General features: G+C 40.6%; 1 pseudogene; it reads left to right on the forward strand.

Moving 5' to 3' along the window:
- The first annotated feature begins 7,760 nt into the window (after positions 1 to 7,760).
- Positions 7,761 to 11,409, forward strand: LOC147423191 (uncharacterized; annotated as a pseudogene).
- The last annotated feature ends 2,308 nt before the right edge of the window (positions 11,410 to 13,717 follow it).

The raw sequence follows: 13,717 nt of genomic DNA on the forward strand, positions 1-13,717 counted from the left end.
TTTAGAGTCATGCCATTTGGTCTGACAAATGCTCCTGCAACATTCCAACGTTTCATGAATATGGTGTTTCAAGCATTCTTTGGAAAGTCAATTAGGGTGCTCATTGATGATTTCTGTATTTATAGCTCAAAATCATTGCATCTACAAAGGGTAGAAGAAGGTTTAAAGAAGCTCTACGACATGGGAGGTCAACTCAACCCCGACAAGTGCCATATAGGTGAGGATGAAGTAATCTTGCTTGGTCATAAAGTTACTTACAAAGGCATTGAAGTGGATCCTTCAAAGGCAAAGGCTCTTATTGAGCTACCATCACCCAAGAGTCTTAAGGAGGTCATCTCATTCATTCAAAAGGTGAAGTATATGTCACGCTTCATTCACTTAGCCTCGGAGTTACTTCACCCATTGCAAAAGTTGACACAACAAGTAGAATTTGCATGGTCTGATGAGCTTGAAGAGTACTTTTGTAACATTAAAGCCATTTTGTCAGAGCTACCAACACTCATGCCTCCTTGTTGGGAGTACACATTCTTTGTTAGCTCTAGTGCTGGGAAAGAAACAATTGGTGCAATTTTGTTACAACAAGATCCCTATAGTACCAGGATGCGGCCCATCTACTTTGCTAGTAGAGTCATGAATGATTTAGAGAGAGGCTACACGGAGGCAGAACTCATGATGCTTTCTCTCATGTTTGCGATAAGGAAGTTTAGATCCTACTTGCTCCCAAAACCTTTTGTAATCCTCACCGCAGAGAATTTGTTCCCTTGGGTGTCATCTCAAATGAATCTTAGTACTAGGATCTCAAAGTGGATTATGGAGTTGCAAGAGTTTCAATACTCTTTCAAGGTAGAAGATAGTGTGCGTGCACAATTGGCAGGGATTCTCACTTATAGGGTGCATGAAAAGGAGATTAAGGTGCCTGAAGTAAAGACCCTACCATTGCCACCACCAAAAAGTATTCCTAATGCTTTTACCTTGTTCTTTGATGGAGCTTTTCGTCGAGCCACAGGAAAAGCAGGGGGAGGGCTAGTGTTGCTCAACCCAAGTGGAGAGGTGGTCATGAAAGAGAAGTTCAATCTACCAAGTTCAACTAGCAACAATGAAGCAGAATATGACACACTACTTCATGATTTAAAAATATGCATTGGCCATGGTATACAATGTCTCATGGTAAAAGGGGATGCACTTCTCATTGTGAAGCAGATTTTAGGCATTTGGGCATGCAAAAATGAAAGACTAAGGGCCAAAGTTCATACCATCCGTAGGCTATTTAATCAATTTGAAGAGGTGCAATTATATCATATTCCTAGGAAACAAAATGAAGATGCTGATTTACTTGCACAACAAGCCGTTGCATGTGTAAAGAAAGAAGTGCAGGTCATCATGGTGGCGGCTGCTGTGAAGCAACCGAGGTACCAGGGATTGGAGTCATTGGCTTCCATCATTGGCTACATTCTGGAGGGTGAGTTTCCACCAAACTTCACGAAGGCTCAGAAGAGGAGACTCATGAAGAAGGCAAGTTTCTATCTCTTCCTAGAAGGCTCCCTCTATCAAAAAGGGAAGGATAAAGTGTGCAGAAGAGTACCAACTATCGCGGAAATTCCAGCCATTCTAAAAGGTTTGCATGAAGAGGCATGTGGTGGTCATTTTTTCCAAGAATTAACTGTGAAGAAGATTTTGCTTGCGGGGTATGTTTGGCCAAGTCTGCATGTGGATGTCCAACATTGGTGTAAAAGTTGTCACAATTGTCAGGTAAATGGGAATAGAAGATTGATTTATGGTCCAAGGCAAATCGTTCTTGCAAATGGACCCTTTGAAAAGTGGGGCATTGATGCTATGGGTCCTCTGCCTAGGACAAAAAATGGTAAACTCTACATTCTAGTGGCTGTAGACTATATGACTAGGTGGGTGGAAGCACAAAGTGTAGCAAAGGTAAATGAGAGGACAATGAGCAAATTCGTCTACACTCACATTTGTTGTAGATTTGGCACACCTTTGGAGATTGTTTCTGATAATGGTCCAGGGTTTAGAAAGGGATTGCTCACAGAAGTCTGTGAAGAACTTCACATTCTACATCGTCACAGTACACCCTACTATCCCCAATCAAATGGTTTGGTAGAAAAAGCTAATGGTGTCATTGGAGGCATCATTAGAAAGATGGTGAAAAACAAGACAAAGTTGTGGGATGACTTCTTGGATGGTGCCTTGTGGGCGTATCAAACCACATATAGGGAAGCCACGGAGTTCACACCATTTCACTTGGTCTATGGTCAAGAGGCTTTGCAGCCTATCGAGCTCAACATTCCAACAATGCGACTTCATGGCAAAGGAGCACAAGATGATCAAGAGGTATGGATGGATCGACTTATTACGTTAGTAGAGCTTGAGTGGAAAAGAGAAGCACCATATGAGTGCTACAAGAGGAAAGCCACACAAGCGAAAGAAACGCACGACAAGAAACTAAAGGACAAAGTCATCAAGGAAGGAGAGCTTGTGCTAAGGTATGACAATCGACTTGACAATCGTTTTGATGCCAAGTTTGAAACTAGATTGCAAGGGCCATACATAGTCAAGAAGGCTTTCAATTCTAGTTACTATCAGCTTATGGACTTGAATGGTAAAGAGCACTCCAGGAAGGTAAATGGGTATCGCTTGAAGCCTTACTTGAGTCGCCTTCTACCAAAGGATCTACCAGAGCAAAAGGCAACTATCCCATGTAAGTATTGTTCCATGAAGCATGAGTGTAACACAAACCAAAATTCCAAGGGGCCAAACAATGAAGATCTTGTCAAGGACTCTGAAGCACTCTCTTTGGAAAAGATTCTTTATGATGGTACATGAAAATACCATCATCCTGGGGGAGGGCTAATGATAGCCATTTTTTCGGCTCTCTGTAATTGCCATAGTGAGTTATCTCACCCTATCACTCAAACACTGTGGTTACCCTCACCCTTTCACTGTATATAGGTGCGTGTGAGTTAGGGGACTTTTCCCATATCTCCTTACTGAAATAAAAAACCCTCAATTAGCTAGTCATTGGGCTAGTTGAGCCAAAAAAATAAAAAATATAAGTATATTATGCCCCATGCGTATGTAAATATTTCCTTGTATATAAGGCCTAAATAAAAGATTTTTTCATAATTATTTTGGTATTTATTTAAATATTTCTACCTAGGTGTGTGTTATTTATGCTATGTACATTGCCTCACCATTACCACAATTTTTCTTACCATTTTTCATACTCTTTATTCCATATAGAAATATTTTCATGTAAGCTTCTCTTATATTTGGTGTAACTCCACCCCAACAAAAATCCAAAAAAACTAGTTTTATTTATGTGTATATTTTTTTTCACTATTGTGATTTTTCCCTTCCTACATCTATTTTGTTTTTTTTTCTAAAAAATTAGAATACCAAAAATATTTATCTTTTTATGGTAGCCTCATAATGAGAGAGATTTCTTTTGACCCCTTTATATTTTTTCCACTTATATTATTTATATTTGACATGTACATATTTTTTAGACCCCTCAATATTTGATTTTCTTAGTTGTACTATTCACTTATATCATGATCTCAACAATATCTTCAATTATAGACCTACCAAATAAGGTCAAGGGTAGGTGGCATGCATACATGCACTATGGAGGGCTCACTCTTGGAGGTATTCAAAAGAGTCATCCAAAGAAGGACCCCACAAGGACCTTGTGCAATGGAAAAAAACAATCGGTTTTGCTGAATTTTTAAAGTTCACTTGCTCTCCGAATTTGAAAAGGTGATACAAACAAAAGTTGTAGCTCGTGGGCTGAACTTTTGCCTCAAATGTTTTCATATTTTTTTGAGCTACGAGCTGTGAGCTATGATTTTATTAGTGGACCCCAGTTTTCCCATGCTATGCAGCCACACTCTCTCTTCCACTTTATCATTTTCCTCTTTCACACACACTTCTCCACTCATCATCCCCACCTCTTTCACCACTCCTCTCTGCACCCTACTCACCTTCTCCTCAACCTTGAAGAATAAGAGAAACCATGGTGAACTCATACCTCCCACACACAATTCCATTCCAAAATTGACCACCTAGTCTCATTTTTCCTCCTCCAAATTACCCATATCTATCAAAAAAACCACAAAATTCAGCCTCTTCTCTTAAAAGACAGCATCATGGTGGTTGATTACTCAGCTTCAATTACCTTGTCTCTCAAGGAAGGTCAAGAGTGGAGAAAAAATGTACCGTCAAAGCTAGTGGACCGTCAACAAGCGTCAAAATTGGCCCTACTCAAGACACTTGGAGCATCAACCTTGTAAGAAATCCACCTTTTCTTACCTCTTAAGAGTTTTTCTTCCTTATTTGTATCCTACATGGATACTCCCATTGTAAATATCCAATTCCATTTGTAAATTAATACTAACTCTACTAACACTAACCCACTATGAAAAGTCCTATCACCTCCATTTGTCTCCTCTCTCTTTCCCCACCAACTTCTTGATAATTCCAAGCAAAAGAAATTAGATAAATTGCTGAAAATCTAACCCAACCATGGTTAGAGGAGTAACCCTAGCCTTCAAAATTGCTATAAAAGGAGGGTGTAGCTAGCACAAAAAGGGGGGAGAAGAAAGAGCACTATGCTATAGCTTGAGAAGCCAAGCTCAACCTCTTGAGAAGGAGCTCTTGAGTGGAATCTCATTGGCATTAGGCATATGTATGTGTTGTATTAGAGGTGATTAACACACGCACTTTTTTTTTTGTAAATCTCTTTCTCTCTCACACACACACATATACATACATATATATAAAGAGAGATATATTTATTCATTTATATATATATATATATATACATATAAATTATTTATTTATTTATTTATTTAACACACATGTATATATATACCTTTATATATATTTATTTATATATTAATATAAATAAATAAATATAGATACATAAATGTATACTTATATATTTATACATATATATATATATATATATATATATATATATATATATATATATATACACATTTATATATATACACATACACACACACATATACATCGTGTGTGATAAACAATGAATCCCTATCTCTCTCTCTCTCTCTCTCATTTATGAACACTTTACTCTCTCTCTCTCTCTCTCTCTCTCTCTCTCTCTCTCTCTCATTTTTGAATTGCAGCGTTCTCAGCTCGGTGTTCATGCAGGCGGTTGTGCATTTACAGTTTTGTTGTGCGCATGCCAGTTTGGTGGGGGAGGGAGGGAGAGTTGGTGGGGCGAGTTGGCAAGTTGGTGGGGTAAGCATAGGGTGGGTGGGTTGTCGTTGACTGCTAACAGTCTAATGTTTCTTGGATTAATGTGGGCTTCATGCAGCAAAAAAGGAGCAATAGCGATATATTGCTATTGCTGCCTTTTCTTGGCTTTTCTTAAGACCAAAATATAGGAAGCAATAGCGATATCTCTATTGCTCCTTTTTTTTTGTCTTCTTTGAACCCTTCTCGCACACCTCCATTGGCTCTCCTCCATCTCCTTCTCCCACTGGTGAGACATCTCCTTCGATCGCTGGTCCGCCATCTAGCCATCTACTCCATATTCACCTTCACTAGGTGCTTCACTCCTCCATCACCTTCGCCTGTTGTTCTGCCAGTCTAGTGAATGTAAGTCATTACATACTATGTCTAAAGTGTGTTATATAATAACTTAATATCTAGAAAGAGTGAAAAAAGAGGAGATACACATAGAGAGAGAGAGAGAGAGTATAAGCCTTAGAGGTTAGAGATAGAGAGAGGTGAGAGAGATGGGGGAGGTGATAGCGTGTGTGTGTGTGTGTGTGTGTGTGTGTGTGTGTGTGTGTGTGTGTGTGTGTGTGTGTGTGTGTGTGTGTGTGTGTGTGTGTGTTTGTGTGTGTTTTATATGTGTGTGTCTCTCTCCCCTCTCTACAGTATAAAAAGCGGAGTAAATATTGGGAGGACCATTTGATGTTGTTTCTCCAGAGAGATATGGTCCTCCCTTCTTTCCTCCTCCTCCCTCTCTACCCCCTTCCTTCTCACCCTCTCCTCCCCTCTTAGCTATCCTCTCTCTATGCCTCATCCCCTCTACCTCTCTCCTTTTCCCTCCTCCTGTATCCCTCCCACCAATTTTCCTCTCTCTCCTCCCTTCTTTCTTCCTCTTCCTGTCCCTCACCTCCCCTCCTAGTCCTCTATCTCCCTCCCTCTCTCCATCCCTGTCCTCTCCATCGGCCATCCTCTCTCTCTCTCTCTCTCTCTCTCTCTCTCTCTCTCTCTCTCTCTCTCTCTCTCTCTCTCTCTCTCTCTCTCTCTCTCTCTCTCTCTCTCTCTCTCTCTCTCTCTCTCTCTGTTTTTGTTTTTGGAGTCGGGTAGGGCACGCCCGGTCCTCTCCGTCCCTGTCCTCTCTGTCGGCCATCCTCTATCTCCCTCTCTCTCTCTCTATGTATGTATGTATATATATATATATATATATATTGGATAACTCTCTATTGTTCTCTTATGACTCTCTCTAACTCTTTCTGTATGTTGATGTAAGACCCATGTTAATGTGTTGAAGGTGTTGCAGGATTGGAGAGTATCTCATCTAGAGGGCATTCAACCGCATTCGTCTGTACAAGTCAGCCCTTTGAACAAATGCCGAAGCATTCTATTTTTATGGCATTTATTATTCACATGCAATCTAGTGTAGTAGTGTTGGTACAGTTAATATCTCCCTTTCTCTCTCTGTCAATAAATGATTTATTTCATATATCTCCATTGCTTCATAGCATATGTGCATTGATGGCTTCTTATGATTAGAATGTAGCTATCCATGATCTCTTTCTCTCCCCTCCCTCTCTCTCTCTCTCTCTCTCTCTCTCTCTCTCTCTCTCTCTCTCTCTCTCTCTCTCTCTCTCTCTCTCTCTCTCTCTCTCTCTCTCTCTCTCTCTCTCTCTCTTCGCAAGGCTTTCCTCTGTGTCCATGAAAGTTACGTGAGTCAAGAAGAACATCACAACCTAAGGGAATTAGTGTATAATAGTATTAAGATATTAAGATTTCATTTCAATTTCTTGCACGAAACAGATGGCTATAAAAAATTTGTCTTTTAGCAAGAATGAGCACGTCGTGCTCTTAAGCAAGGGCAAGGAATTTGGCAAAGGAATCGTGATCCAGTCTCTAACCCATGAAAAGCTACATGGAAGAGAGTTTCCTAGAGGCACATTGGGAGTAGCCATCCAATCGGCATCAGCTCCTGGTCTCACATTGCCACATGTTCCACCCATTGACGATGATGTGTGCACCTTAGGTGCAACAGTGGGTACAGTTGTGGCATGGCTGATAAGAGAATTGGTAATGAGACCTCTAAATTTTATTCGGTCTTACATGCTCTCTTTTGCAAACAACATCTAACATTTTGCGTCCAAGAAAAAGGACAACGAAATGTATCGTCTGAAGTCAAAGGTTCAGTACCTGTCGCTCCATGAGCCACAAGCATAGCATCGGGTGCTCCACCCAAACTAAGCACTTCAAAGCCTCCTCCAATGACTCTTGGTGCAGAGGTAAGACACTAGAGTTTAGTGCACTAATTACTAATGAAATTAATCATTGTTTGCGAGTAACCTAGGCTAATAATTTTTTTCCTATGACCAAGTAGTCGACGGGTGTCAAGAAAAGTAGTGCAAATCAATCAAGTGAAGTTGTTGAAAGCAAGCAGGTCACACAAGCACAGAAAGAAGAGGACCCTAGCTGGGAACCCCCAAAGAAAAAGGGTAGAATTGCTTTGAAAAAGGATGCGGCTAGCACAAAGAAAGAAGTCACAAAGCGAAGAAGTGGAGAAGCCAGTGAAAGCCAGTGCAAAGGGCACTACACAATCCGAGGTACCAGCACCATCAAAGGACCAGGTCCCTATTGAGAACTACTCAAGTGAAGAAGATGACGAAAGAGAGGATGCGTGGGATGAAGATCGCGATCTTTTTACTATTATCGAGAAATCCACATTGAAATGGGATTTTCTCGACGACACTTTGCACCGCCTTCAGGTTGGTAATTTCATATATGGTATGCTCATCTACACAAACTACAAGATTCAAAACTTTTCTAGTACGGTTATACAGGATACTCGCAAGGTACCGCTGCCACCAGTGCCACTGTGGCGCTTGTTACCACGCAGCGGTATGGCCAATGCAAGATCGGGTGAACCATCCACCGTTGGAGTTCTCTAGAAATGGATATGTTTCCCATCATGCCAGGTTCATGCTTTCGATAAGGACTTCAGATCTAGATCCAGTAGAAGTTAGTCATGCTATTTGGAAAACCTGGGATCCAATCTGGATGCAACTTAATGAGGATTTTGAGAAACAATTGCATAAATCCGGGTGGGGAAACATGAAAGGAAAAATGTTGTACACATGGATGGGAATCACCGTCTTCGGGCATGGAATGCACAAATTGATACAGGTATATGACTTTTTACACTATTGTTTTTGACTCAATATCAAGATGAGAAGAATTTTATGAAAGTATGCAAGATGATTTTGCTAAGCAGCTCACAAAGAGGAGCCTAAGTATCATTGCTGTGTGGAAGCCTGCATGGTTAAGGTCACTAAAGAGAACGAGGGAGAAGTTCTCATTGTGGTGGCACGCTTGAATTGGTAAGCTTAGCTATAACATAATTAACGCATCCTAGTCAAATTGTTAAGCTTAGCTATAGCATGATTATTTCTTCCTAGTCAATTCGATAAGTTTAGTTATAGCATGATTATCGCTTCCTAGTCTTTTAATGGTATAAGTTTTGTTGGCACAAAATTAATCACAAAGGCTACGTAAAAACTTCCTTCATAGATATGCTATGTATGGTAAGAGAAATGGGCACAGCCAACATGGATACATTGCTTAAGGGTTTGGAGTAAGATGTCCAAGCTGGTTGCAACAAGAATTAGATGTTGAAATGAATAAGCGTGGGGGCTTGCGGAGACGCTAGTACAAGGTTCCTCTTATCATGCTATCCCAACTTCTATATCCGGTAAGTTTCATTGTCCTATTGGTTATTCTCACCATGATAATGTAGTGGATCAAACAAAGAATGAACTAATGTCACGATTCAGGCAAAGTATACAAAGGCTTTGCAATCTGTGAGTAATAGTCAAAATGAGCTCTCAATGGAGGAGTTCACTACCCATTACCGCAACGCATTCTATAAGGCTGACAAGAAAGGCCGGAAAAATACGCAACGGGCATCCTAACTTAGGAGAAGAATGGTGGAGGTAAGACTAATAAGGATTTCTTTCAAAGGGAGTTAAGTTTACATTCACGTGCTGCTTAAAAAATTTTAACATTTGTTTCTAGATTGATTATGGACATAGACTGGAGCAGGAGACCAAAGTGGTTGACAGATGATCGAATATATAGTCTTGCATGCACCGAACTACCAAACGATCATCATAGCAACGTGCTAAAGGCCTTGGTTAGTGATGACCCAACCACGTTATATACAAGCCTAAAATCCACACTAAGTAAGGTCATTTTGTGATAAATGTTTCACAACACAAAAAAATACTACAATATTCTATAACGTAGTTGTGTCATAATGTAGACGACCAATCCGTGTTTCACACGTGGTTACGTCGAGAGACATGGGGGAATTGACTTGTGAACGAGGCTACAAGACAGTACGCATTGTTGAAGAAATCGTGTCGTCTCCCTGAAAACGACACCCTTGTGACAGCTATACGAGAGTGTCAATCGAGGTACAGTGGCACATTGTATGAAGTGGAGTGCGAGAGATTGAAAGGTGGACTCAAAGCTAACAAGCAAAAACAAAAGGAGGGTACTAACATGGCCGCCAAATGGGCATTTTACAGGTATGTAATCTTGTCCTAATTGATTACTAAACCCTAAACAATTTGGGTGGTTGACAATAAGTATATTTTTGGCAAACATATACCAGATGGGTGCGGAACATGGGTTGGATAGATAGAGTTCCAGTTACAAAAGAGTGGCTCAATGTGAAGCACGTTGCATGCATGTATACGGAAGAGCAACGTGCAGCATTGTGGCCAAAAAAAGTGTACGTTGAGTGTCCTCTTTTCATTGACTTTGCAAAGGACACATTCCCCCCCAACGAGCAGGATCAGTTCAAGGAGGCAAAGACTGGCAAAGTTAAAAGACAGCAAGAAGAGGTGAAAGCATACAAAGACATAGTTAAACTATTTTCAAGTCATGTGAGGATTTAACTACAACCTGTGAAATTAATTTTTCCAGGGTGAGAACCTACGTTCCCTAAAAGGAAAAGATGTTGTGACTGAGGAGACACATAATGAAGAAGAGGAGGAGGAGGATCATGAACCAAGATGCAGCGATGGTGAATGTCCTTTGGAGTTTTAGGATGATGAAGACAAAAGTGATGTGCCGCCTTCTCCAACTCCTAAACCTACAAGAGCCCCAAAATCTACCCAGGCAAGTATTCGCACACACTTATTGTTGCTTAAATGGAAAGGTTGTACTAATAGTACTCGTGTAATTTATATGTTCTCCACAGGGGAGCAACGCAAAGAAGGATAAAGGTCAAGTAATGGACAAAGATACTCTGATGCCTCCAAACAAGGTAAGTACATCAAGTCCTAAAGCAGGTCAAGAGGGAGACACGCAATCAATGGGAGAGAACCTATTGACACCGAGACCCTTGTCGGAATGGAAGCCACCAAGAAGCCTAGAGAATGACAGCACATTAATCGAGACACCTCATCCTTCAACCCATGTACCCATGGAATTTGTGGGTATACAAGGGAACATTCAAGCTCCTAATAGTTCTAGAACACATCAAGAGTCTGAACCATACAAATACTCCTCAATACCTCCCCAACAACAACAAGAACCATTGCCATTAGAATCTCATAGTCATGTCCTATAGCCTGAACAAGCGCCACCAGCATCTCATACCACTTCAAAGCCTCATGTTCTTCCTCCGCATGACGAGGCACAAAGACAGTGCATAGAGATTGTAATTAATATAGGGCCTGATCATATACATCGCCACGTGTCCACTAAAAGTGAAGGATTGCAGTATGCCATACGCTCTAAGGAAATGCCAACAATTATCGGTCTACCTCGTAAGTATAGAATGATTGATTGTGGTATATGTTGTGTAGTAAGCAAGATATTTATTGTAGTGGGTGGATACAAATGATGCAAATGGCACAATAATTGAAGTTTCAACAATATTGTCTACTGTAGAAGAGACTGGTCACCACGGAGAGCCTGCTCTTCTTGTTGAAGGTGAGCAAGTGTCTAGCATCAAAGACAAGATATCTTTAAGTATATAAAGTATAGTCACTTACCTACTTGTTATATCCAGATGTCATGGTGCAATGTAACACTCCACCTCACGATGAAGTGGAGGGGAGGAGGCACATGGGCATCAAGAGGAGGAAGGAGAGCTAGGGAGGGTGGCCAACAAAAAAAAAGCTCACTCCATTGAGCTCGCTCAAAGACCTAAGTCGGGAAAAACTTGTCCAAACTCAACGAAATTAAAATTCATAGGCTTATATTGATGTGATAGACATGTGTACATACATGCTCACTTGACAAAAAAAAAAGCTAAAAAGTTGCCAGAAGTAAATAGTTGTGATTATTTACTACTATCCCATTTTTCAACTTTTTTGACTAATTTAGCATACCACACTAGTTTTACCATGTTGTAATAAGCCCACAAATCAAATTTGGTAAGATTTGGATCATTGGATTCAAAATTGTGACCAAATTTGCGAAGTCGGTCTGCGGACACAAAACTTATGACCATTTGAACAAAAATTGTCCAAACTTAATGAAACTTGGCTAGAGACCTTAAGTTGAGGTGCTTCATAGATCTATGTCAAGGTTGGGACAAAAACTTGCAAAAAATTAGCTGGAGTAAATAATCACGATTATTTTCATCTGCTTCAAAAATAGACAATCTTGCACATTTGAGTATAGCACAAGGTCAAGCATATCAAGTAGACCACACAAATCAATTTTGGTGAAATTTGGATCACAAAAGTGAGACTTAAGCCAGATTCTTGAAAATCAAGTCTACGGACACGAAACGGTTGATAAACTTGAATAGATTTTGTCCAAACTTAGTGAAACTTGTCCAAGGACCTTAACAGGTTGTATACTTGGCAAACCAAGCCAAAAAGTGCAAAAATTTGACAAAAGTAAATAATCGTGATTGTTTACTACTACTACATAGAGGCACCAATTTTGACTTTTGAACTTGTACAGTGTTAGACCAGCATAATACAAAGCCACCGGGCAATTTTTGGTTCAATCGGATCCAAATTGGTACATGTTCACTCAGTTTCCTGGTTGCAGATTAATTCTTTTATTTCTTGTAAAAGTCGAATCTGAAAGACTCAACTGGTCCAATTTCTCCTTCCTTCCTCATAAAAGAGCTTGCCTCCAAACAAGCGGTTCATTGACAAGTTCCTATTTGATCTAGGAGGGTCTCCATGATGGGATGCATTTGAGTGCCTTTTTGTACATAGCTTTGTACAAATTGAGTTTGCACGTTGCTTATTTTTTGAAAGCTTTTGGATGATGGTGTTTTGTTGAGCATTAATGCTCAACTAGGGGGTTGGGCAAAGATGATGGATTGCACATTTCTCTCAATCGATGCATTCCATGAGTGAGTGATTCAACCTTCAAGCACTAGGGATATGGTTATGCCTATGCTAGAGTGGACACGAGTTGTAGCTATGTGTAAACTTCAAATGACAAGCGTGCTCATGACAATTCTCTAAATTTTAAAGATGGTAATTGGGCAAATACTTCTTGGCCAAAATCTAGTGAGTTATCAAGTTGGTGATGCTCCAATAAAGGACTATCATCTCATCGTCAAAATCAAAGCTCCAATGCTAGGAGGAGGATTTGAGATGTCGATGAAGTGAAAGCAATGTCTTGTTTATAGGTTGTATGCCTTTGGTGTTATGGTTTTGCTGTGGATATTTGAAGTTTCCATCTCTAATGATGATGTAGATCAAGAGGATATTGCCCAATAAATACTCGAGTATATTGGCTCCATATATTATAACCTAGGTCTACAAGCATCACCTACAGGAATCAAGTCCTGACTAAGAAAATCAAAAGCAATAAAAAATGGATATTTTTTAGGCATCTCATGATTGAAAGTGTTGTATGCACGAGGGGAGCCACCACCATGTAGGTAAATCGGAGTCAATTCAAGCGCCAGAAAGTAGTAGGAGAGAATGTGGTGAGCATGGGCTCGCATGTGGAGAGGCCACCATGGAGAAGGAGCACCAACAACTTAAGGGGGGGTGTTGAAACCTTGAGACTGGTGAGTCTTCTCTTGGATAAAAGTAAAATACTCTCAGGCTATAGGAACTAGGGCCGCCAGGAGGTGTGTTTTATTGAGGATGCTCTAAGGGCATAGCAGGAGAGAAGCCCTGATCTAGACCCGCTAGACCCGCTCGAGGACCCTCCAAGGGTGCTACAAAAGGTACTCCTAAGATGCAGATCCTAAGAAAGAGAGAGAAGAGGTTGGATGGTCCAAAATGGGTAGTTCGAGGGCTTGGACATAGAGATGGGCAAGTCAGAAGGACAAGTAGTAGGGGTGATTCTCTTGTAGAGGGAAAAGGAGCCATTGAGCATGTGAAAGGAGGACGAGCGGCTACAGTTGGCCGGGGGGGGGGGGGGGGGGGGTCTCAATCTCAAGGCATAGTAGACGGTTCCAAGCAGGTGGTTTGTCTTGTTG

This window comes from Adiantum capillus-veneris, chromosome 26, assembly GCF_014529385.1.
Source record: "Adiantum capillus-veneris isolate H3 chromosome 26, ASM1452938v2, whole genome shotgun sequence".
NCBI classification, from domain to species: domain Eukaryota; kingdom Viridiplantae; phylum Streptophyta; class Polypodiopsida; order Polypodiales; family Pteridaceae; genus Adiantum; species Adiantum capillus-veneris.